This window comes from Pelophylax lessonae (assembly GCF_965119305.1).
Source record: "Pelophylax lessonae genome assembly, chromosome: 8".
Taxonomy (NCBI): Eukaryota; Metazoa; Chordata; class Amphibia; order Anura; family Ranidae; genus Pelophylax; species Pelophylax lessonae.
The window spans coordinates 41,626,891-41,652,013 of NC_138775.1; positions in this window are offsets into that span (position 1 = coordinate 41,626,891).

Sequence of the window (25,123 nt, forward strand, 5' to 3'; positions counted from 1 at the left end):
CCTGTGTGTCCATGAACATTAGGACTTTATCTTTCTTCCTTGTTCTAAACTGACCACACAGAGCACAGAACCTAACCTGCCTCTTTTACCTTCAAAATGCAAACCCACTGCACTGCAACTGCATGCATTTCATGTAATTTTTAGGGCTGTTGTGGCACCAGTTCAACTACCAACTAGGGTTGCCACCTCATCCCTTTGAACCAGGACACACATTAAAGTGGAGTTCCACCCAAAAGTGGAACTTCCGCTCTTTTGTTTCCTCCCCCCCTCCGGTGCCACATTTGGCACCTTTCAGAGGCGAAGGGGGAACGGTTACCTGTTTTTGACAGGTACCCTTCCCCACTTCCGGGATATGGTACCGCCCCTCGGAAGCTCGGCCCCCTCCTCCGCCGCCGAGCCAGTAGGAATGCACAGCGTGCTTCGCGCATGTGCAGTAAGGACCCACCCGTGAAGCGGCAAGGCTTCACTGCCGGGTTCCCTTACCGGCATTGGTGGCGGCAGCACCCGACAGCCGATGGAAAAATCGGCTGCAGTGCCGACATCGCTGGACTCCAGGACAGGTAAGTGTCCTAATATCAAAAGTCAGCAGCTACAGTATGTGTACAGTATGTGTAGCTGCTGACTTTTAATTTTTGGAGGGGGAGGCGGAACTCCGCTTCAATTCTGTGGCCGATTAAGGTGGTAATTAAACTCACTTGGTGCCTTATGTGCATTATATCAGCCTCAGAATCTGTGTAATTAATGTGTGTCGTGGAATAAAGGGATGAGGTGGCAACCTTACTACCAACACAACAGATGGGATCAATTTTGCCAACATATTTACACCCCTTTGCAGCATAAGGGGGTAGGGGCAGTTTGGGGGTGGTAAATATGCAGGTCAACTACAGGTTTTAACCCCCCCCCCCCCAAATGTGAATGTTAACAATCCCATATATTTTGCATCTTTAGGGTCCATGCCCACTGAGCTTAAAACCATGGTTATACAGACGTTATGCCTGTAGATGGAATAACTCCTGTATAACCATGATTTCAAGTCCAGTGGGCATGGAACCTGAAGATGCAAAATGTGTGGGATTGTTAACAATCGCATATGTCGGCAAAAAATGTACCTTCTGTTGTGTTGGTAGTTGAACTGGTGCCACAACAGCCCTAAAAATCACTTCAAATGCATGCAGTTGCAGTGCAGTGGGTTGGCATTTTGAAGGGTAAAAGAGGCAGTGAGGAGGTGACATATCATTCTCACCGCCTGTCAAATGCTTCTGAAAAGCTATTTATTGTGAATTACTTTTCAGAGGAGCAGCAAGCTCTGCCGTTAGTGTAAATCCAGCCTATGAGGTTTGCTGCATCCAACAAGTGTAAATAGACCCCAATAACAATTGCAGACACTTTTTTCATGTCTTACCTTTTGATCCGTTCAGTTGTATTGCAGGCAGAGCTCCTGGTGGTCTACACTCAGCAATCAAACACAGTTGGGTGACATAACGAGCATCAGCTGCTCCCACAATCCTGTGTGTCTCTTCTCCTAAATGAAAGGAAACCTGTCACAAGAGAAATATATAGGCTACCATTGCTGGCCTGTCCTTCTGGAAGGTGCGCCCCTATCCTGTAGAGGGTAGACTGTCCTGTGAGAGAGCCAATCTTGTCTGCCATGAACAGCCTTCTGCCCACCCTCCTAGGAGCCCCCTGACTGTGTCTTGTCACCTATGATGTCACCACAATCAGAGACCTCCTGGGAGGGTTAACAGAAGGTAGGAGGAGCTTCTATGCACAGTTGTGCATGGCTGGTAAGATGCCTGGGACCTCATGAGCATGAGATCCCGATGGTTTTGGGATGGGAGGAAGGCACAGGCTAGCGGGTAAGTGTGCTGGGAAATGTTTGTGATGTGTGTTGCCCTATGATATGCACCTTACTTTAAAGGATAGTTATAGGTTGGGGTGAGTGCAACTTTTTTATACAGTTGGTTGAGTTTGATGTGGGAATGCACTGGATGCCTTCAACTGCCATTGTGCTCTTCCTGGGCATCCCGTGTATCTTTAGGGCCGGTTCACACCACAAAAAATGCACTCCAGATCTGTTCCGGATGTGCTTCTGCATGCACGTTTTTTGATGCGTTGCGATGGGTTTTTGTTGGGTTTTTGATGCCTTTCCAGATGCCCCACTTTACTGGGGTCTGGTGCATTTGACGGTTTTTGGTGCATTCCAGTGCGTTTTAGATTACTTTTACCATGTTCCAGTACAGTTCTGTGCAGGACATATGCAGCATATTCTACTTTTTTTTTTCTGGAACTAGAATCCGGGCTTTTTTTCAGGGGGAACGTGGGGGAACTCAGTTGCGGCTCCTCCGGCACTGAATGCATGTAAAAGCAAGGGGTGCTAAGGGTCTATGATGCTGGCTGCTGGGGGATCTATTGTAACTGGTAGGGATCTATTTTTGCATGGGGGTCTGTTGTTGCTAGGGGGCTTCTTATGTTGCTGAGGGGTCAATTGTTGCTGACAAGGATCTACTGTTGAGGGAGAGGTCTATTGTTGCTTGCTGCTGATAGCTCTGTTGTTGCTGCTGGGGGGGATATTGTTGCTGGGGTGGATCTATTGTTGCTGAGGTGGTATTTTGAAACAGGGGACCGTTGTTACTGGGGTGTAAAATGTTATGTGAGGAACCTATTGTTGCTGGGGGGGGGATCCAACATTTCTGGGGAAATATATTGTTGCTGGGATTGGGGATTTCTGTTGCTAGGGGGATATATTGTTGCAGGGGTGGGGTCCATTGTTGCTGGGGGGAGATGCTTTGTTGCTGGGTGGATCTGTTATTGCTCGGGGGATTTAGTGTGCTTGGGATGGGGGGTTTATTGTTGCTGGGGTGGGGGTCTATTGTCGCTGGCTTCAGGGGATCTATTTTACTGCTTTTTTTTCTTGTCGTTAACCAATTGCATAAAAATTACTTAACACCAAAAAATAATACTTGTTTCTGTATTCTCTAAAAGGGGTGGTAGCGGGAGGTGGGTAGTGGGTGGAACCAAGAGACATGAAGGTGGGTAGGGGGCAGGGGCAAGGGGTGGCTTAAAAGGGGAGAGTTCCTGCACCTATTCTCTGAGAAAAAAAGCCCTGACTAGAACACACTGGAACTGCAAGCACTGGTGTGAATTATGCCATTGAAAACCATGTAACCTACATTCTATATGTTTTGGATACAGAAAAAAAGCACTGAGATGCATGTGGTGTGAACTAGCCCTGAGCCCCCGTTCACGTCGTCAAATCGCATGTCAAATCGGAGCCTATTGCCACAACGGCACCGTCCGAATCGGTGCGATGCCTACTTTGCGGTGCCGCACTAATTCCCAAAAGTAGTTACTCAACTACTTTTGGCGACTTTGGGGGCAATTTTAATAGACATCTGTTCAGGAACCCACACAGATGACTTTCAAATCACTCCCGAGCTCGCATTGAAATGCAAGTTTGAAATCGTGCAAGTTCAGCTGAAATTACACGATTTCAAACCCGCCCTCAGTGTGAACGTGGGCCGAAGAAGGAGTCAGCTCCTTCCAGGCAAACCTGACCTTGATATATCCACTGCTTTATGTGCTTCAACTTGGGAGATTCTAAAAGGATAGAGTTCGGTCCGCAGGACACAGAGGAGCCATACCGTGGGTACTGCAGCTTACACATATATTTGAAAATGGGTGCAAGCAAAACTCTCTGTCTTTAAAGTGAATTTTTAGACAGGGCCAATTTATTTTTTTGCAGGCTGGCTGGTAAGTGTGCTGGGAAATCTTTGATTGTGATGGGAGGAAGGCGCGGGTCCTGCTGCCGGCAGCCAGAAAAACTCCAAGAAAGGCTGAACGCTGCTTTGGCTGGATGGGGCACCGAGTAGAGCAAATGCTTAGGGCAGTATATGCCAAGGGGCAAATGTATTATTTATTACATGTACTTATATAGCGCTGTCAATTTATGCAGTGCTCTACATATATATTGTACATTTACAACAGTCCCTCAAGAAGCTTACAATCTAAAGTCCCTAACTCACATTCATACATACACATACTGGGGCCAATTTAGACAGGAGCCATATACCTACCAACATGTCTTTGGAGTGTGGGAGGCAGAGCTGGGGCAAGGGATGGACGCGGGGAGGCTGCCCAGGACACTGTGATATCATGTGAGGTGGGGGGGCACTTAACAGAGATTGGGGGGAGGGAATTTCTGTTGGGGGGACGGCAGGGGCTAAGAATTGTTCTAGGAGGACAAATTTAGGGAGGTGTGCTAGGAGTGGTGATTTGGGGGGATTTGTGTTGGGCGGGAGAGGATTTGTGCTAGGGTGGCAACTTTGGGGGGTTTTGTGCTATAAAAGTAATATGGTAGAGGGGAAATATTTTTTTGGGGGGGATTTTTACTAGTAGGGATGATTGAAGGATATTTGTGCTAGGAGGGGACATTTGTGGGGTGGGGGTTATGCTAGGATAGAGGATTGGGGAGGGGAATTTGTGCTGGAAGTGGGGATTTGGAGTGGGGGGGGGGATTTGTGCTTGGAGGGGAAATTTGAGGGGTAGAGGATTAGTGTTGGAAGGGGGAAATTTATTTTGGTGTGGGGGGGTATTTGTGCTGGGGTCATATGGGGAGAGAGAGGACTTGAGCCTGGGGGGGATCTTTGTGCTGTGTGTGTGTGGGGGGGTTTCAGCAGGGGGGTTTATTTGTACCGGAAGGAGGACGGAATTTATAGTTAGGGGTGAGCATGCAGATTAGTGCTCAATTTTTTAAATTTTTTGGGTGGGGAAGGGATTTTCGTTGACACATAACGCTCATACATCTTGGTAGCAATTTGGCATGTTCGTCCTGGGGTCCCGACACTAATAGGGGAAAACCCACACAGGCACAGAGAGAACATGCAAACTCCAGGCAGGTAGTGCTATTATTGGGATTTGAACTATGCTGCCCCCCCCCCCCCCCACTGACACCAATTTATTTATATTTTTTTACTTTTTTCTTTTAAATAAAACTGGAGTATTACTATTGATGACATATTACAGCTATAAGATATACATGGCGCATTTCCTCGTCCAGATTCTCCAATCCAGTAGGTCGCACAGATGGCTTCTTGATAGCTTTCTTCTGCAGCTGACGACGTAAGAACAATCCATTCTGCCGAAACATATTGGGAAGAGGTCTAGTGACATTTGTGGTGTGGGTGTTTGTTGTCATACTTTGAATGCAATCTTTAAAAAAAGATGCGCAAAGAAGACAATGTGAAGTCATTACAATAAAAAATAAGGCCTATTGTTTTCAAGGAATTCTCGCAATGTCTGTGACAATAGAGGAAATCATTAGCATATTCACCATATCATTTTTTTTTTTTTCCCTAGGAGTAGGCCTTATGGCAGTTGCTGATGAATTCGCCTCCATAATGTATTATTAACAATTGATCTGTAACCTTCACTTTTTTTTTTAAACAAGATTGCTCATCAACAGGGAAATTAAAAAAAAAAAAAAAACATCTTGTTAATCCTTTTTATTTTAATATATTATTATGTTTAGCTCCAACAATGGCTGTTTAAAAGGCACCTGTACTTATATTTATGACAACTGTGCATTGCCTTACTAGATATAAAAAAGTACCTGTAATGAGTAATCGCTATCCCCCCCATCCCGTCTCCCACTCCCCTCTCCCCCTCCCCCCTCTCCCCCTCTCCCCCTCTCCCCCTCTGCCCTCTCCACTCGCTGCTTGCGTCCAGAGTTATAAGAAATGCTTTAGGACCTGCATTAGTGTAGGTGCGTTATGTACAGTATGTGTGGTGACATATAAAATACTGTACATGGCAATGAACATACACATGGCATAGCTGCATCCCGTACCGTACGTTACCCCAGCGCATCATGGGCTCAATTAATAAAAGCTAACACACCAATATAGGTGTGCTTGTAGGTGGGTGCAGTCTATATTCTCCACTGCAGGTGGCGCTCATCTGCAGTGACAATGCAGATGGGGAAGTTGAGAGGAACCTAGTTCCTCTACTGATTCCTTGGTTACAGGGGGGAGCTATATGATTAAATGTTGGCGCCCCCCGTGGCTTTAGCGGCCATCTTGGGTCAGGCAGAGTCTATTAAGGACCTGACTCCCGGATTTGGTGCGCATTTTTGCAAGTGACTAGAGTAGGGACAGGTCACCCGTCTGTCAGGGAAAGAGCAGGGACTACGCCAACCTTCCTGGAAAGCTCCCCTTTGGGTACAGACTGGCCAGGTGAAATTCCGCTACTCGTGGCAGACGCTGTTGGCATCTTTGGGCCTCCATTCTTCTGTTCCTTTAGGGTCCATGTACACGGGACGCTGGAAATGGTCGTTTAGGAGCAGTTGGGCGTTTTTTTCAGAAGCCCCTGAACCCATCTACATTTTATCTTATCTGTCCATGTACACCAGGTCGTTTACAGTCATTTGCAGGCAGTTGCGTTCTGGGCCTTTTTTTAGAACGCAATTATTTGCGTTCGAACGTGTGTTTCCCGGCGTTTCAAACGCACAAACGCGTCCGAACGTGTCTAAACGCGTCCGAATGCGACGACCCGCGTTTAGCGTTCGCGTTTTTCCATTTTAAAGGGGAATAATTTTTTTGACCTCTAGGAACGCTTCTAAACGCAAACGCCCGCAAACGCTGCTAAACGCCCGCTAAACGCGGGTACAAACGCGACCGAACGGACGTTTCAAACGTCCTAAAAATTCCAGCATTCAAAGGGACTTTTAACAACGTCCCGTGTACATGGAGCTTTATTGTTGTAAGTGGTCCTGGTCAGGTTGCCTTCCTACCATGTCTATTGTGTACAGCTGAATTTTTGTTACAATATACTGCTGTTACTGCACTTGGACTCTGTGTACTTTCTGCCCACCGCATCACGCTGCACCTACCCACATGCTTATTTTAAGAATAAGTTACAGTTATTTTTAGCTCAAAGCAGTGGGTTAACTCTGGTGCATGCCACAGTCCTAATAGATCAAATTATGTGTTCCCCGTATGGAACTGTAAAGGCAATTTATAGCACAAGCTCCTTAAAATACATGTAGTCAATCTTTATTAATACAAATAAAGTATGATAAAATCAGTATTACGGCTCATTATTACATAAAAACAATTGACACTATACAATCATTATTATACAATCATTCCTGCTGTGTATCCCCACCTGATGACATGATACTCTGCTCTCTTACAGAAGTCTGATTGCAACAAGACCTTTATAAATTCGACATTCTATCCATCTTATTTACCTGTTGAATCTTAGGCACAGCAGGATTGAGTCCTCAATGTCTCAGTGATACCTTCTCCCCTGTTTGAGGGCGGTCTACTCCAAGCAGCTAAAACCTTTTTACTTGCTGTTCGACAGACAATGTTATGTACCATGTTAAAGGTTGGGCGGTCGAGTAGAATTATCAAACTTTGTTTTTATTGAATACATGGAATGTCCATCTGTAATGCCACGTGATTGGATATTAGTGATTGCTCCCACACCCCTGACGAAGGACAGACTCATTCTCTGAAATGCGTCGGGTGGATGAAGTCACAGCGTATCACCGTTATCTCTCACAGTTGTTTTTTTTTATAGCTGTCCACACCATGTATACACTGTTTTTTGTAGTCTTTTATTCTATGATGTACCAAAAAAATATTATTTTATAACTATTATTCTCATATGTTGTATGATCAAAGTGCCTTAAAAGTCCCAACAGCAGGGGAATTGTTGCTTTGTGTAGCATATCTACCAACGCTGTATCTTGGCTTATGCCAACAAGGCCCAGGCCCAGGATGGCACTTTGCAGGGGGCAACAAAAAAGCTGCCTCCCCATGAAAAAAACAGCCTCCTCCGGGCTCCTGCACGAAAAGAGTCCCCACCGCTTGTGCTACACTTAGTGTAGCACCATTCTTATGGGCCGGACTGGGCCGAGTGGCAGGGCCTAGGAGGTAAATTGGTCTGGCGCCTCCATAAAGCGGCCGCACTGCTGCCAGTATGATAATACTGGCTGGCGGCCGATGACTGGCCTGATGTTTGGACAAACTGGCGGCTGCACCTAATATAACTGGTGGCCACTAATACTAGTAAGTGTAGTACTGGCAGCAGGTCTTAGCAGCCTAATGATCTGCCTACCCACCTCTGCAGCATACCGGGCTTTGGTGAAGCCTAAAGAGGAAGGGGTGTGGTTTGCAGATGACAGGGGGGAGGTCTTAAACAGGAAGGGGTGTTGCCTTGGTAGGAAGGGGTTGATCATATTTAAATTAGGGGGGGTGCATGAGTTTAGTCAGGGATAGGACAGCACAAAACCTAAATACACACTGATATCTACATGCACATAAATCCTTGTATGTTCATATGTATATGTTACTTAAATTAAACAGCAAACAATGATTTGATGGTTTCATCTACATAAACCTATTACATATATTTATTTATTTTTTGTTTAAATAACTTCCCATGATTCCTTCCTGTGGGACCTTTACTTAAGAGCTACTTTGGATATTCTCATTTTAGGGGTAGGAACCTGATCTGTATTTCTATACATTACACATATGAGTAGGTTATTGCTTTCACTCATTATTAGTGACATTTTGGTGGCCTCAGTGATCATGAAGTTTTCCTCTGTGTTGTTGGGGATCCTGGCTTCTTCTGGCTGGCGTGGCAGACAGTGACAGCTGCATATGTTTTTATGATTATGACAACATTCTTTATTGTTTGCTGTTATTGTAAATAACACACAGGACCGGCCCTATTATGGGCCCCACTGGGTCCATTGGACCCAGGCAGAACTTTGAGAGGGGCAGCAAATTGACGCCCAAGATTTTTTTTCCAGCAGTTTTGTGTGTCATCAGTTTGCGGCGCGTTATGGGCAGCATTTCCCCATCTCATACTGCCACCATAGTGCAAACTGATGAGTATGAGTAGGCAGAGCGTCTCCTACAGGGAACATTCTTTGCATGATTGTGGTGAGCACAATGATGTCAGACATCAGTGAGCTCCATCTCAGGCAGGGCAGGCTGGATCTTCTAAGGTGGTGGGCGCGGCGGACATAAGAGTGACAGGAGGAGTGAGGACAGACAGTGGGTGTTTGGTAGACCGGTCCGATGGTAAGTTATGGAAGAAGATAATAGTATATATAATTTTTCAAAATTTCTTAATTTAATAAAGTTATTACTTTTTTTCATTTCCCATTTAGACAAGGTGCTTTTGCATGTAAATCTGACTTCCGGGAAAATGTAATTTTAGGTTTAATTAACATGATATAAAATAATGGATGTGAGGGCCTTTTGGTGGGCGTGATTTTTTTGGGGGGTTTGGGGGGGCAGCATTTCATTCTTGGACCCAGTCAGTACAATGTCTTGGGCCAGCCCTGGTAACACATACATATGGTCATACAAGGATTTATGTACATGTATATATGCTATGTAACATGACTTTTTATTGTAGAGATGTGAACTGATCTTTATATGACATCCCGGAAGAAGGAGCTATATGCCTCTGAAACGCATTGAGAAGAGATCGAACTGCATCCTACAAATTTGGATCTAAAGATTACTATACTGTACATTGTCAACCTTACATTTTTTATGTAATAATGAACCGTACTACTGTTTTCTCATACTTTGTATTAATAAATATTGACTATATGTCTTTTAAGTAGCTTTTGCTATATATTGCCTTTAAAGTCCTGTACATGGAACACATTCAGTAAGTTATTTTCAGCTCAGTCCAGTAACTTTGAAAATTACAGTCACATGACTAAATTAGAGAGCCTTATCCTTATGTTAAAGCTTTGTGAATTGTGCCTTATGTGGGAACGGGACTTATAATGGAACCAAAGTCTGATATTAAAAAACTCTGATCAAGTGGGCTCATTGTTGCAGAAGAGACATGCACTGTCTCTCCTGTAATCAAATAAACCTACCTCCCTGTTCATGGTCTTCTGTAGAACATAAGCTGAACTGAGCATAAGCAGCTCAGTTTACATTCCGGCACAGTGCCCGTGTGCCAGGAATGACTGCACTCCTATGTATGCCTGTTCTACTTTAATTTTCTAAATATGTTTGTTAAGCATGTGGGTATTTAGTCTGGGTCATTTATGTCTCACTGCCTTATCTCGATGGTGAGTTACAAATGGATGGAGATACAAGGTTTCAAAAGAGTGTTAAAGCTAGAATGCACACTTTTAATTAGGTTCTTCCTGGCTCTTATGGCCAACCATTGCAGGAAAAACATACAGTCAGGTCCAAAAAAATTGGGACATCGACACAATTCTAATCTTTTTGGCTCTATACACCACCACAATGGATTTGAAATGAAACAAACAAGATTTGCTTTAACTGCAGACTTTCAGCTTTAATTTGAGGGTATTTACATCCAAATTAGGTGAACGGTGTAGGAATTACAACAGTTTGTATATGTGCCTCCCACTTTTTAAGGGACCAAAAGTAATGGGACAGATTAACAATCATAAATCAAACTTTCATTTTTTAATACTTGGTTGCAAATCCTTTGCAGTCAATTACAGCCTGAAGTCTTGAACGCATAGACATCACCAGACGCTGGGTTTCATCCCTGGTGATGCTCTGCCAGGCCTCTACTGCAACTGTCTTCAGTTCCTGCTTGTTCTTGGGGCATTTTCCCTTCAGTTTTGTCTTCAGCAAGTGAAATGCATGCTCAATGGATCTCATATTGAGAGTTGACAGCAACAGATTCCAAATGCAAATAGCACACTTGAAATTAACTCTGGACCTTTTTATCTGCTCCTTGTAAATGGAATAATGAGGGAATAACACACACCTGGCCATGGAACAGCTGAACAGCCATTACTTTTGGTCCCTTAAAAAGTGGAAGGCACATATACAAACTGTTGTAATTCCTACACCTTTCACCTGATTTGGATGTAAATACCCTCAAATTAAAGCTGAACGTCTGCTGTTAAAGAACATCTTATTTGTTTCTATTCAAATCCATTGTGGTGGTGTATAGAGCCAAAAAGATTAGAATTGTGTTGATGTCCCAATATTTATGGACCTGACTGTAAAAACTGGCTTCCACCAATGCATCTCTGTGTATTTTTTTTGCTTTGGGCATGTAGGTTGTCATGCATTGCTGCATACCACTTATCCTATGTAAAGACTTTATACGTGTTTTTATGGATGAAAAACAGACATTAACTTTTTTGGCCAATGCTGGTTAACACATCACATATTTGTGAATCAGCACATTAAAAACAATGGCAAACATTTGCAATATTGATAATATGCACACAAACAAAAGGGTCTGCCTTCACTTGTCCAGGTGATTCAGCGCTGTAGTCTATGCCTATGCCAGATAGCGCCCTTATCATGATCTTATTCCACTGCTGCAATATTAGGAAATCTGAAAGGGCCCAGATGTTAAATAACCGTAGAAAGTGTACACCTAACCCAGGCAGTAGTGTTGGTATCAGAAGAATGACCTTCACACTCTGCAGTGAAAAAGATAGAAGAATTGCATCACATGACTAAAGCTTTACAAAAGTAAAATAGGCTTTTGGGTATATATATTTTTTCAAAATTGGAACCCTTGAAATAACTTTCAGGTCTTAGAATACTCCAGCTAAAATGTAATAATCAGTGTGGGAAAAATGGCCCTTACATTATTGTTCAGTGAAAAGAATGTCTCTTACCTTGGTGGCCAGTAGGAAGAATGTCCCCCATTCCAGTGGTCAGTGGAAAGAATGTCCCATACCTTGGTGGCCAGTAAGAACCTATTGGTTTTCAATTTGAGATTAGCATGCAAAAAAAAAAAAAAAAAAAATGGACGATCTTTCGTCTGATATTCTCATTGTGTATGCTAGGCTAAAGGCTGCTAAAAAGATAAAAAGAACATTGGTCATTGGTATCATGATGCTGGCTCTGCTAAGTGGCGATGGACCCAGAATTACGCAGGCACCATCAGATAAGAGGTCAATCAGCTTCTGGAGAAACACTAGTCATTCACAAAACTCTTTAGAATGGCTGAGTAAAGCTTCGTACACACGATCAGATTGTAAGGGTCCTTTCACATGGGCTTTCCACCAAGGGGACTCCCTTTTGCTCAGTGGGGATTGATCCCCGTTGAGCAGGCGGTTGTCAGGTCTGTCTCCGCTCACTGTGCTGAGACAGACCTGTCAGAGCCCCGCCCTCCTCTATGGGAGATCGGATAAAAACGGACATCCAGATGGATGGAAAATAGGGTTTCCATCCATCTATATTTCACGGACAGGATCGGATCAGATAGCATCGGGTGTCAACGGACATGTCACCACTGACATGCGCTGCTCCATAGGGGAACATGGAGCATCCGATCAGGTCCGCCTGATAAACTGACAGGCGGACTTGATCTGAAAGCCCATGTTAAAGGGCCCTATAGCTTCGTCTACATGATCAGATTATTGGGGCGCATTTTTGTTGTTTGTTGCATGTTAGTCTCATAAGGAAAGTGAAGAGGTTACTTTCGTACGAAAATTCTCATACGACCAAATTCAACTTCAGAAGTGATGTCATGTGTTGAATTGTCTTGTATGCATTCTTTCATTGCCGAGCATGCCTAGTCTTGCTCTTATGATTTTTTTTCATTTGAAAACTGTACGAATTAAACGAAAATCGGACGATGTGTTCACATACGATAAAAATTTTATAGCCTGCACATCCAGTTACGAAAATTCGTAATCGGCTGTCAAAAGCACCATACTAACGATCCGAAAATCGGCAGATCGTTTGTCGCAACAAAATTTTACTTCCGATTTTCTTATCGTGCGTATGGGCCTTTAGAGGGGGTTCGGGAGGATGGTGGGGGGGGGGGGGGGTCAATAGCATTCCCAGAAATAAGCTTTAAAATTCCAGCTTTTGCTGTTCATACCGATCGTTGTTTAGGAAACCTATGTAGATGGCATGACCGCAATCCAGCCATGAAATAATAAAAAATGAATTTTGTGGTGGGGTACGGGTTTATATATTTTGGAAATTCCCCTTGTGATATATGGAACATACCAAAGTTACAAGGCGTGGAGGTGTGGATAGAGCATGTAGTGCTTCATCACATTTCAGGGATTGAGTATGGTACTGAGACAGCAAGTGTGGTGCACTCCCATAAAACAGTTAAATTATCCAGAACTGGTTTAGCTCAGTAAGTCATTATGTTTATACAAGCTTTCTCTTCTTTGTTTGCACAGTCAGGAAGTGAGGATTGAAACTCTGACATTTCTTTCCAATTATGTCATTGTTTGAACTTCTTGAGTACACAGGTGTGTTGCATATAGATAAACACACTGAGCGGCAGCTGTATACAGGTAACCATGTTTGTATTTATTGTCTAGTTCCTGCTCTGCAGGAATTTCGCATGTCTTTAATCTGTAAAATGTTCCGTTGCATGCATCAGCAAAATACAAACAATTGTCTAATGCCATAGGGATTTTATTTAAAGTACACCTGTCATGAGAGATATACCGGGGCTGCCATTTCTGACCTCCCAAAAAAGCCTGGCTTGGACTGTCTTCCGTTCTTTCAAGTCACAGCCCCAGAACAAGCATGCAGGAAGTGAAAGTTGTAAAGAAATCATAATCCTGCATCTCAGTGCTTGTTTAGGTTTAGCGACTAGGAAAGAATTGAAAGTGCACTGGTTTACATTGCATTGACATGCTGGTTTCTCGGGTAGATTTGTGAGGTTGCAAATTGACCACTTTCTCAGGATTGGTGAAATCGTGAAATAGCCAAAGACATGCAGAAAGTAGATGTTGATCTCCTGCAGCCTTTTTAAAGCCCCCTTTTGTCTGCATGTATTCACTATGTCTCCTTTATGCTTAGGCTGTCTCTTGGCTAAATTCAAATTATTTGTGCTCAGTAGTATTTTTATTATTATTATTATTATTATATATACAGGATTTATATAGCACTAACAGTTTGCGCAGCGCTTTACAATATGAGGGAAGACAATACAGATACAATACAATTCAATACAGGAGGAATTAGAGGGCCCTGCTCGTTAGAGCTTACAATCTAGAAGGGAGGGTCAAGTGAAACAAAAGGCAATAACCGTGGGGGATGGGTATATATATATATATATATATATATATATGATGTGAATGATGCTGAAATTTGGCTTCAAGTTTTTAATATATATACATCTATTACCATATGTCAACAAATGCCCAATTATAGGAGTATCGGGCCCATCACTTCCGGTGTCAAGGTTGACATTTAAATAAAGTTATTTTATGAAAGATTTTATCCCAATTTTAAATGTGGACAGGTTATACTCTCTATTGAGGAGTTTACACTTTACCCAACATTGAATATTTAAATTTTAGCAGATGGTAGATCGAGATGAGATATATATCGCTAATAGTAATTTGTGATGTATTATAAATATTGATGGGGAACGGTTTCAGTTTCAATTCCCACCAAATCATCTCAAGATTCGATCACTATTATGGTAATTTGAGGTATATTTGAGAATTTGAAGCCGAGGGACCCGTAAGAGACTTCCGGCGCCTCCTCTGCAGACACCGGAAGTGACGCGGCTCCCTTCAGAATAAAAAGGACGGAAGTGACGGCGCGCGAGAACCTCCTTTCTCTGAAGATAGCCAATCGGCGGAAACGCGTCAGGCAGGAGGCGTGCCGTCACCACGTCGCCTGGGATCCGTGCTGCAGCCGGACCCAGGCAATATTTAGGAATCCCTCAACGCTTTTTAATCCTATGTGAAGTCTATTCCTCATACATGTAAGTGCAATCTTTTATTCTAATAAAGAAATATCAAGGGTAATGCACCATGGACAGTTATTCTTTTACATGTAATGTTGGAGCCAAACGATCCTCTTAATCACCTATAATAAGTGGCCATGAGCACCGTCTGAAATCTACCCGACTGTGAACAGTGGAGTGGTATATGACCTCTATATCCATTGCGGCTGCCAATATCGGTTGGATCTGAGATTAGTGAGCAGTGCATGATAACCTCATTTATCCGGTAAGAGGCCTGACGGGCTCTTGTGAATGCACGGTGGGGAGCACTTTGTTCAGTTTGGGCACCAGGATCGTTTATTTTCACCATAGAAAAGCACTTATTTCATTTCGTCCGGTAAGGAGGAATTCCAGCAGGTGGAGGGAATTTCAACTCACCAATTGAATTAACCATCACTTGTCACCAACACATCACCGTCGGTGGTCCTATTATTGACACAGTTGTGTCTTGGGACTTCTTGCATCATATAATTTTGCACCTATATATTTTATTTTATGTATTGATTGATTGGTATTGTTTGGAATATATTATCACCTGTCACCAACCCACTACTGTTGGTGGTCCTATTATTGACACAGTTGTGTTTTGGGACCTTTGCACCATTTTGCACCTACACATTTGTTTAAATTTGAGGTTGTTTTTTATATTGATTGTTATTGTTTGGAATACACTCATTATATTGATATAGCGCACCACCCATTATTTTATATATATATATATATATATATATATGATGTGTGTGTGTGTGTGTGTATATACAGTGGGTACGGAAAGTATTCAGACCCCCTTAAATTTTTCACTCTTTATTATATTGCAGCCATTTGCTAAAATCATTTAGGTTCATTCTTCTTCCTCATGAATGCACATATAGCACCCCATACTGACAGAAAAACACAGAATTGTTGACATTGTTGCAGATTTATTAAAAAAGAAAAACTGAAATATCACATGGTCCTAAGTATTCAGACCCTTTGCTCAGTATTTAGTAGAAGCCCCCTTTTGATCTAATACAGCCAGGAGTCTTTTTGGGAAAGATGCAACAAGTCTTTCACACCTGGATTTGGGGATCCTCTGCCATTCCTCCTTGCAGATCCTCTCCAGTTCTGTCAGGTTGGATGGTAAACGTTGGTGGAAAGCCATTTTTAGGTTTCTCCAGAGATGCTCAATTGGGTTTAAGTCAGGGCTCTGGCTGGGCCATTCAAGAACAGTCACAGAGTTGTTGTGAAGCCACTCCTTCGTTATTTTAGCTGTGTGCTTAGGGTCATTGTCTTGTTTGAAGGTAAACCTTCGGCCCAGTCTGAGGTCCAGAGCACTCTGGAGAAGGTTTTTGTCCAGGATATCCCTGTACTTGGCCGCATTCATCTTTCCCTCGATTGCAACCAGTCGTCCTGTCCCTGCAGCTGAAAAAAACCCCCACAGCATGATGCTGCCACCACCATGCTTCACTGTTGGGACTGTATTGGACAGGTGATGAGCAGTGCCTGGTTTTCTCCACACATACCGCTTAGAATTAAGGCCAAAAAGTTCTATTTTGGTCTCATCAGACCAGAGAATCTTATTTCTCACCATCTTGGAGTCCTTCAGGTGTTTTTTAGCAAACTCCATGTGGTCTTTCATGTGTCCTACACTGAGGAGAGGCTTCCGTCGGGCCACTCTGCCATAAAGCCCCGACTGGTGGAGGGCTGCAGTGATGTTTGACTTTCTACAACTTTCTCCCATCTCCTGACTTCATCTCTGGAGCTCAGCCACAGTGATCTTTGGGTTCTTCTTTACCTCTCTCACCAAGGCTCTTCTCCCCCGATAGCTCAGTTTGGCTGGACGGCCAGCTCTAGGAAGGGTTCTGGTCATCCCAAACGTCTTCCATTTGAGGATTATGGAGGCCACTGTGCTCTTAGGAACCTTAAGTGCAGCAGAAATCTTTTTGTAACCTTGGCCAGATCTGTGCCTTGCCACAATTCTCTCTCAGCTCTTCAGGCAGTTCCTTTGACCTCATGATTCTCATTTGCTCTGACATGCATTGTGATCTGGAAGGTCTTATATAGACAGGTGTGTGGATTTTCTAATCAATATAATCAAACACAGCTGGACTCAAATGAAGGTGTAGAACCATCTCAAGGATGATCAGAAGAAATGGAAAGCTCCTGAGTTAAATATATGAGTGTCACAGCAAAGGGTCTGAATACTTAGGACCATGTGATATTTCAGTTTTTCTTTTTTAATAAATCTGCAACAATGTCAACAATTCTGTGTTTTTCTGTCAGTATGGGGTGCTATGTGTACATTCATGAGGAAGAAGAATGAACCTAAATGATTTTAGCAAATGGCTGCAATATAACAAAGAGTGAAAAATTTAAGGGGGTCTGAATACTTTCCGTACCCACTGTATATATATATATATATATATATATAGTAGTATAGTTTACCTTTTTTTGGACCACTTCTGGACCGGAAGGTTTTCCCCCTTAAAGCGGTTCCACCCAAAAGTGGAATTTCCACTTTAAATACTGTCCCCCTGACATGCCACATTTAGCATGTCATATTTTTTTTGGGGGGGAGGGGGTTGCGGGTACCTAGATTTGACTTCCGCTCGGGCCGCCAAGGCATGTGAAGTGCAAGTTCTCCCCTCCCCCTCCCTCCCCGCAATCTTCTGGGACACGTCACAGGTCCCAGAATATTGCCCGGCCATTCACAACGCGCAGCGCGCACCTGGCTGTGAAGCCGCAAGCTGTCACAGCCGGGTGCCCACACTAGAGATGCCGGCAACGCCGAGAGGATCGAGGGTTCGGGCAGCCGCATCGCTGGTCCGTGGGACAGGTGAGTGTGTGTTTATTTAAAGTTAGCAGCTACACTTTTTGTAGCTGCTGACTTTTATTATACACAAAAATTAGTGGAACCCCGCTTTAATGACAAGGCCATTTTTTGTGATGCAGCACTGCGTTAATTTCACTGACAATTGAGCGGTCGTGCAATGCTGTACCCAAATAAAATTGATGTCCTTTTTTTCCCATCAATAGAGCTTTCTTTTGGTGGTATTTGATCACCTGTGCGATTTTTATTTTTTGCGCTTCATTTTAGGCCAATTTGTATTCTGCTACACATTTTTGTAAAAAAAAATCCCAATAAGTGTATACTGATTGGTTTGCACAAAAGTTATTGCGTCTACAAACTAGGGGAAAGATTTATGTCATTTTTATTTATTTTTTTATTTATTTTACTAGTAATGGTGGCGATCAGCGATTTTTAGCGGGACTGCAACATTGCGGCGGACAGATCGGACCCCTAACTGACATTTTTGACACTTTTGGGGGGACCAGTGACATTACTACAGTAATCAGTGCTATAAATATGCACTGATACTGTACTAATGACACTGGCAGGGAAGGGGTTAACACCAGGGGCGATCAAAGGGTTAAGTGTGTCCCTAGGGGGGTGCTTTCTAGCTGTGGGGGGGGTGTATTTACTGAATGAACACAGAGACCTGTGTTCCAAAATAAAAGGAACAAAGGAGCCCTGTGTTCATAACTGATAGAACAGTGGTCTGCCTTGTTTACAACAGCAGACCGCCGTTCTGTCTCCACGGGAGCGATCGCGGGTGCCCAGCAGCAATTGCAGCCACCACACCCAGGAATTAGCTTCCCCTGTGGCAAATGGGCACGCACACCCCCACTAGCGGTCCTGCAAAGCTACGTACAGTTTTGTCATTGCGCAGGACAGAGCCGACCTGCTGCAGTATATGTACTGCTGGCGGTCGGCAAGTGGTTAAATGATCTGCTTTTGTGTGGTGAATGAAGAGGGAATGTGAAAATGTATGACATCTAGTGGTGCATGCAGGGCCGATGCTACCTATAGGCAAGGTAGGTGCCGGCCTAGAGCGCAAATTAGTCAGGGGTGGCGCTCAGTGGTGTTGCTAAGGGCAGAGCCTCGCTAATTTGCGAGTGCGGTTGCCGTGGATCCCCCTCCCGCTTGCTTTCCCCGCTGCCAAGGAAAAACTGTGATGCCCCCCAAGCCGCCACTGTCAGAAGAGGGCTCTGTTTCCTGCTCATTCTCCCTCCTTCTATCAGCAGTGGGGAGAAGAATGCAGAGGATTGGAGTGACTGTGTCTTACACTGTTCTAGCAAGCGCCGTGCCCGAGAGCCTCTACTCCTCTTCGTGCTGTTGTGTTCTCGGGAGCAGCACTTGCCAGAACAGCCAATCACTATCTGTCTTTCCTCTCCTTCCTCTCCTATTGGCAAGAGGAAAAAAAAAAAGAAATAAAAAAGAAGCCAAGAGGAGGAGAAGAGACAGAGAGGGTGGCACGTAGCACACTGCAGGTGGAAAGTGACACGCGGCATCTGGTGGCAGGCTGCGGGTGGCATGTGACACACTGCATCTGGGGACAGGCAATGGTGGCAAGTGACATGCTGCATCTGGCAGAAGGCAACAGTGGCGGGTAACACGCTGCATCTGGCAGAAGGCGACAGTGGCAAGTGACAAGCTGCATCTGGAGACAGGCAATGGCGGCAAGTGACACGCTGTATCTGGCAGAAGGCAATGGTGACAAGTGACACGCTGCATCTTGGGACAGGCACGGTGCATCTGGCAGAAGGTGACAGTGGCAAGTGACACTTTCCATCTGCGGACAGGCAATGGTATTGGTAGCAAGTGACACGCTGCATTTGGCAGATTGCGACAGTGGCAAGCGACACTCTGCATCTGGGGACAGGCAATGGTAGCAAGTGACACGCTGTATGTGGCAGCAGGTGACAGTGGTAAGTGACACGCTGCATCTGATGGCAGGTGACAGTGGCAAGTGAAACACTGCATCTGGTGGCAGGCGACAGCAGCACACTGCATCTGGTGGCAAGTGACAAGCCCAGGGTTCCCACTGATTCTGCATTATGGTGAGTTGAACTATTTTATTACATATTACAATGTAATAATAGAAAAAATGTGCTTCAATCATTCTGACACTATATCAAGCATGGTGTTGGGATGATTTAAGTGCTAACACCAGCCATTTGCCCGACAAATTACAGCCACCAAATTCCCAATCAACCTTGAAACTACACTAGGACCATCAACTGTTATGTTAATGAAAGCTGCAGATTTTTTTTATTTTCAGTGGTTTACAACCACTTTAACATAACTTTTACATGTTAAAGCTTATATTAGATTTCAGTGACTGGGTTGATGTACACATTTATCCAGTTTAAGATACCTTTAACCACTTGCCGACCAGTCACTGGGACTGTACTGCGGCAAAGTGGCTCGATTCCATCCAGCGACGTAGACCTACGTCGCAGGACTCCTCCCCCTATAGGCGGCGCTCGCTCCCGCTGTTTTCAGTCACAGCGGGAGTAGGGCCAGGGGAGGAGCGGCGGCGATCGCCGCTGCTCTTCCCCGATCGTCGGGAAATCGAGTAGCTGAACATGCGATCTGTCCCTGTGTCACTCAGTCACCTCCCCCCACACACGTTAGTAAGCACCAGGCATACATTAACCCCTCCCTCTCCAATAAAATTAACCCCTTCCCTGCCAGTGTCATTTTTACAGTAACAGTGCATATATATAGCACTGATTACTGTAGCAATGTCAATGGTACCCCCAAAAGTGTCAAATGTCAGTCAAGGGTCCGATCTGTCCGCCGCAATGTCGCAGTCCCACAAAAAAAAATCGCAGATCGCCGCCATTACTCGTTAAAAGAAAACACAACAAAAATGACAAAAATCTTTCCCTTAGTAAACGCAATAACTTTTGCGCAAACCAATCAAAATACGTGATTATTGTGATTTTTTTTTTACCAAACATAGGTAGCAGAAAACAAATTGGCCAAAAATTAAAAACAATTTGGATTTTTACATTTTTTTGGGGGGAATTTCATATAAAAAAATGTTAAAAATATTGTTATTTTTTCAAAATAAACGCTTTTTTTTTGTTTATAGCGCAAAAAGTAAAAATCGCACAGGTGATCAAATAACACCAAAAGAAAGCTCTGTTTGTGGTAAAAAAAAGGACATAAATGTTGTTTGGGTACGGCGTCGCACGACCGCGCAATTGTCAGTTAAAGTCGCACAGCCCCGAATCGCAAAAAGTGGCCTGGACATAAGACAGCAAAATCCTCCGGTGGTAAAGTGGTTAAGTGAACTAACAAATATATATTAAAATGATCAGTGAACATTGGACAAAATTATTAGTAAGGAGCTCTACCATCACAGTTCAGGGGAGCAGTCAAGCCATAGCAGACTCCCATAAACAGATTTTGCCTTCCTAGGCCTGCAAAGGAGGCTCTCAACCTTTATCTTTCCCGCACATACACCTTTTCCGAACAATGAAAAGGAACCCTCATAATTGGTACTTAAATGGCAGCAGGGTTATGTGCAACAATATAGCACTCAAAATGGTGTCATGTATTCTAAAAGTAACAAAAGCTTTGTTATTGACAAAAAAGATTAAAGATAAAAACATTAAAAAGCAAAGATACCAATAGTTTATGTTGGATATACAATATTGCCACCAAATGTGGGTCACAGCTTGAAAGGTTCCAAAAAAGGAAGATACCAAACGCGTTTCGAGAACTGTATATTTCTGCTCTTCTTCAGGGGTATAAATACACCACAGAAAGGAACTATACTCTATTACAATGTGGGACAGTATACTGTCAGAATAAATAAAATCTCTCTCGTGCTAAAACTCAAATAATACAAATAAATACAAATAAATATAGGAACGCTGCTACTTCAATAAACCAGAAATAAACATATACTGAAATTCGCACCTAGTTATGTGAAACCACCAGCAGTGCAAGTGAACTAAATAAGGTATTAAAATAGTAAATAGATAATTGATAAATTATAAACCTAAAATGTGAAGAAGGTACTCCTATCTATGGGAGTACTATAATAGTGTTCCAAAAATTGCAAGTCCAGAGCTGTTAATAACGTGTTAAGTGCATAGTCCAAAGATAATAATAATGTAAATCAAGTGAGTCCAAAAAATGGATAGGATGAATATGAATCCGGTGAATAAAAATCAAATAGGTCACCGCAAATCACCACAACCGCTGTGTGACATCAACTTCCACTCCCATTAGATGGACACTCACCAAATATTAATGCCCCCCATTCGCATGGTTGGGCAAAAATGCTGATAAGTAAAGCGTTATGTGGAATCCTCTAGGTGGATTGAATCCTCTCCTGCCCTTTCCTCTAATAGTCACTCCATAGGTAACATGTAGAAAGAAAAGCTCCACTAGTGTGATACCAGGGAGCGACCACACGAGGAGTGGAGGAGAAGGAGTGGAGGTGCGGCCGGCTCATTCCACAGGAAGACGTGCTTCATTCCACCACCCTCAGGCTACGGATCTCCTTCTCCTCCACTCCTCATGTGTGGTCGCTCCCTGGGGTGTCCCTACAATTTGTGAGATCTGTAAGATGTTCCCACCTGTCTCCCAGACTTTCACCACAGGTATTGCCTATCGATTGGACATATCCTGTTAACCGGTATTTATGCCAAGTTTTACATTAAATGAGACATTTTATCATTGATACATTTTATCTGTGACTCCTGTGCCTACTTGCATTTGTTGTGGGGAGCGCTTACATTCCCATCCATTTGTTGTCCTTCTCCCATCTAGCCACCCATGGCTAGTTATTTGAGGAAGGACTCCTGTGGCATAGGAAATTTCTCCCACAGCTGACTCCTGCTACGTATGCTGAATGGCCCTACGGCCTCTTTAAATTATTAAAGAGGAACTTAATTCCTCCCATGCTTCTTCCCCCATCCCCTTCTGTGATCATGTGATAGTGGACCATCATCAGAACGTATATACACCTGTCCAGCAGATCCAGCGTTGTTCTGATTTGATTAAATGATCTTGTGTCACAGCCTGACCCCCTCTGCAATCTTAGTGCACTCAGTCATTGGGAGCTCAGTTGCCCCTTTTGGGTTCAGGCAGCCAGGTGCCCTGTGACCAGCTTCACCCACCTGCTGCTCTGTGAACGGGCTCCTACAGCCTCTTGAGATATGTGACTGGGATATCCCCAGAGGCTCCAGGATTAGGACACATCAATGTCACCTAGGTGAGAATGGCTGCTGGGGTAGGGGGGTAAGATAAAAAAATGTTGTTTAGACAGTTGACGGGATGGCCCAGACAGAGACTTAAAGTCCCTTTCTAGCGCGAAGGTCCACTTTAAATAGCAGTACAGAGCTCTACATAAAGCCATAAACCCCTCTCCTTGTGCTATGCTGTCCCTGTAGCAATTGCCTCTATGGCTATAATTGCCCCTAGGGCCATCCTTAGCTACAGCTCATGCCAGTCCATATGTCTGAAAACAATTAAATGGCCCAGCTGGCAACTGCCCTCCTGAATCGGTGCCAAGGCTTCCTGGCTGGCAAATTGAAAAAGAAAACAAAACAGGCATAAAAAAAAGACCCAAATCAAATCATTAGGCACTTATCTTATTTACATATATTGAATTGCGGCAATAACAAGCCGATCTTTGTCTCATTTCATTCTAATTAAAGCATCGTAGAACAACTGCAATCCACACAAGAGCCTATTTTAATAGTCAAAGCTGGCAAACTCCCAACGTTACAATGTAGCAATTAACAGCACCGCTGTATTTGCTATTCAGGGTTTGATGTAAAAAAAAAAAAAAAGAAAAAAAAAAAACTTGTTTATTAAGATGGGCTTGAGGCACTGGTGTGCAATAGAGCTGCATGTAATTAGACTCAAATTATTTGTCTGTTTCTGATATTGTAAACTGGCATTTAGCACATCAGTTAAATTGACACACTGCGCTGCATGGTTTAGCCGGTAATTAAAACATGTTCTGTTAATTAGATGATGACCACTTTATTCCAGGGCTCTTGTGTTTGGACTTTTGTAGTGCGCTGTTTGTATCGTGAGCGCCAGACGCGCTCCTAATGAGGCCTTGTTTTGTTTCAATTACCACCTGCTGTTCAAAAGCAAAGCTTGTTTTAACTAAACAAAAATTAATGCTCGTCTTCCTAAGAACTTAAATGTTGCGCCAATGATGGTGTGCTTACGACTTCAAGTGCTCGATACGAGGTTTAAATACTGCAAGTGTAATTAAAAGAAGGTTATAAAAACGTAGAGTATAAATATCGCTTCCTGTATTTGCCGGCATTCTAGAGCAAGTGATAATTACGGTAGTTATGATGTGTGTACAAGCGAACTTGGGTTCTCTAAATCATTAACACCACTGATTAATAGGCGTAATCTAGAAGCATGCTTTGCCTTCTTGTGTATGTGACACAGCTAAGCAATGTTTGGCTAAATAGGATACTGATGGTAAAACTCCACTTCTGTTAAAAATAAATAAATAAAAAATCTCTCCAGGTTAGTCTAATCAGGTCATTAACACCACTGATTAATAGGCATAATCTAGAAGCATGCTTTGTAGAAACATGGCGTCTTGTGTATGTAACACAGCTAAGCAATGTTTGGCTAAATATGATACTAATGGTAAAACTCCACTTCTGTTAAAAAAAAAAAAAAAAAAATGTAATTTATGTACATGGCAAGCATTATATCAAACTTCATTGCATGTTTTTCACATGCTACTTCTCTGTAGATACAGAGACAGGTCAGTGCATTCAATTCCTTAAAGTGATTGTAAAGGGTTGTGATGGTACTCCCCGTCACTGGGAGTGAAAGACGGGTACCTAATGGACACTGAGAATATGGTTTGGATTGCTTCAAATGGGTTATGTGTTTACACTTATGATAACGTGTATTGTACCTCAATGTCAGAGACAGACAATCTGTCACTGGCGGTCGCTTCCTATTGTCTGTGTATTGGGGTGTGATGTGTATTCTGTTAAGCCTGTCTGTCCCATTGTTAATTGTTAATGAACTCACATATTTTTCTGTCCAGATGGCTAGATAATTAGTTCAGGTTAATTCTATTTCTGTATACAATTTCATCTGCATATGATAATGTAATCAGGCAAGCCCTGATCTGTGTGTGGTAATCTGATCAGGAGGGGGATGTCCATGCTGTGTAAAAACTGTGTGACTGTTCAATAAAGGTGAAGGTTCTAGGACAAGCTAAGTTGTCAGCTAGCTTTGTATGGGGGCGTCTGGAATATTTGATATCCAGGTTCAAGATTGAAGGAAGCCGTATACTGACGGAAGCCCACAAACAGGGTGTGGGTCGTGGTTTCCGTTACATTGGTGGCAGTGCTGGGATGCTTCCTGCAGTCTCCACCGGGATCCAAGGTCCGAATAGCAGAGTAGGAGAGGTACAGATATCAGCCGCCATGGAAGAGGAATTCGGAAGGAGGTTGCGAGAGATGCGGATACAGTACAGGGGACCAGTGTCAGTGAAGGTCCTGCTAGGTTAGCATGATTCTGTGCGCCTAGATC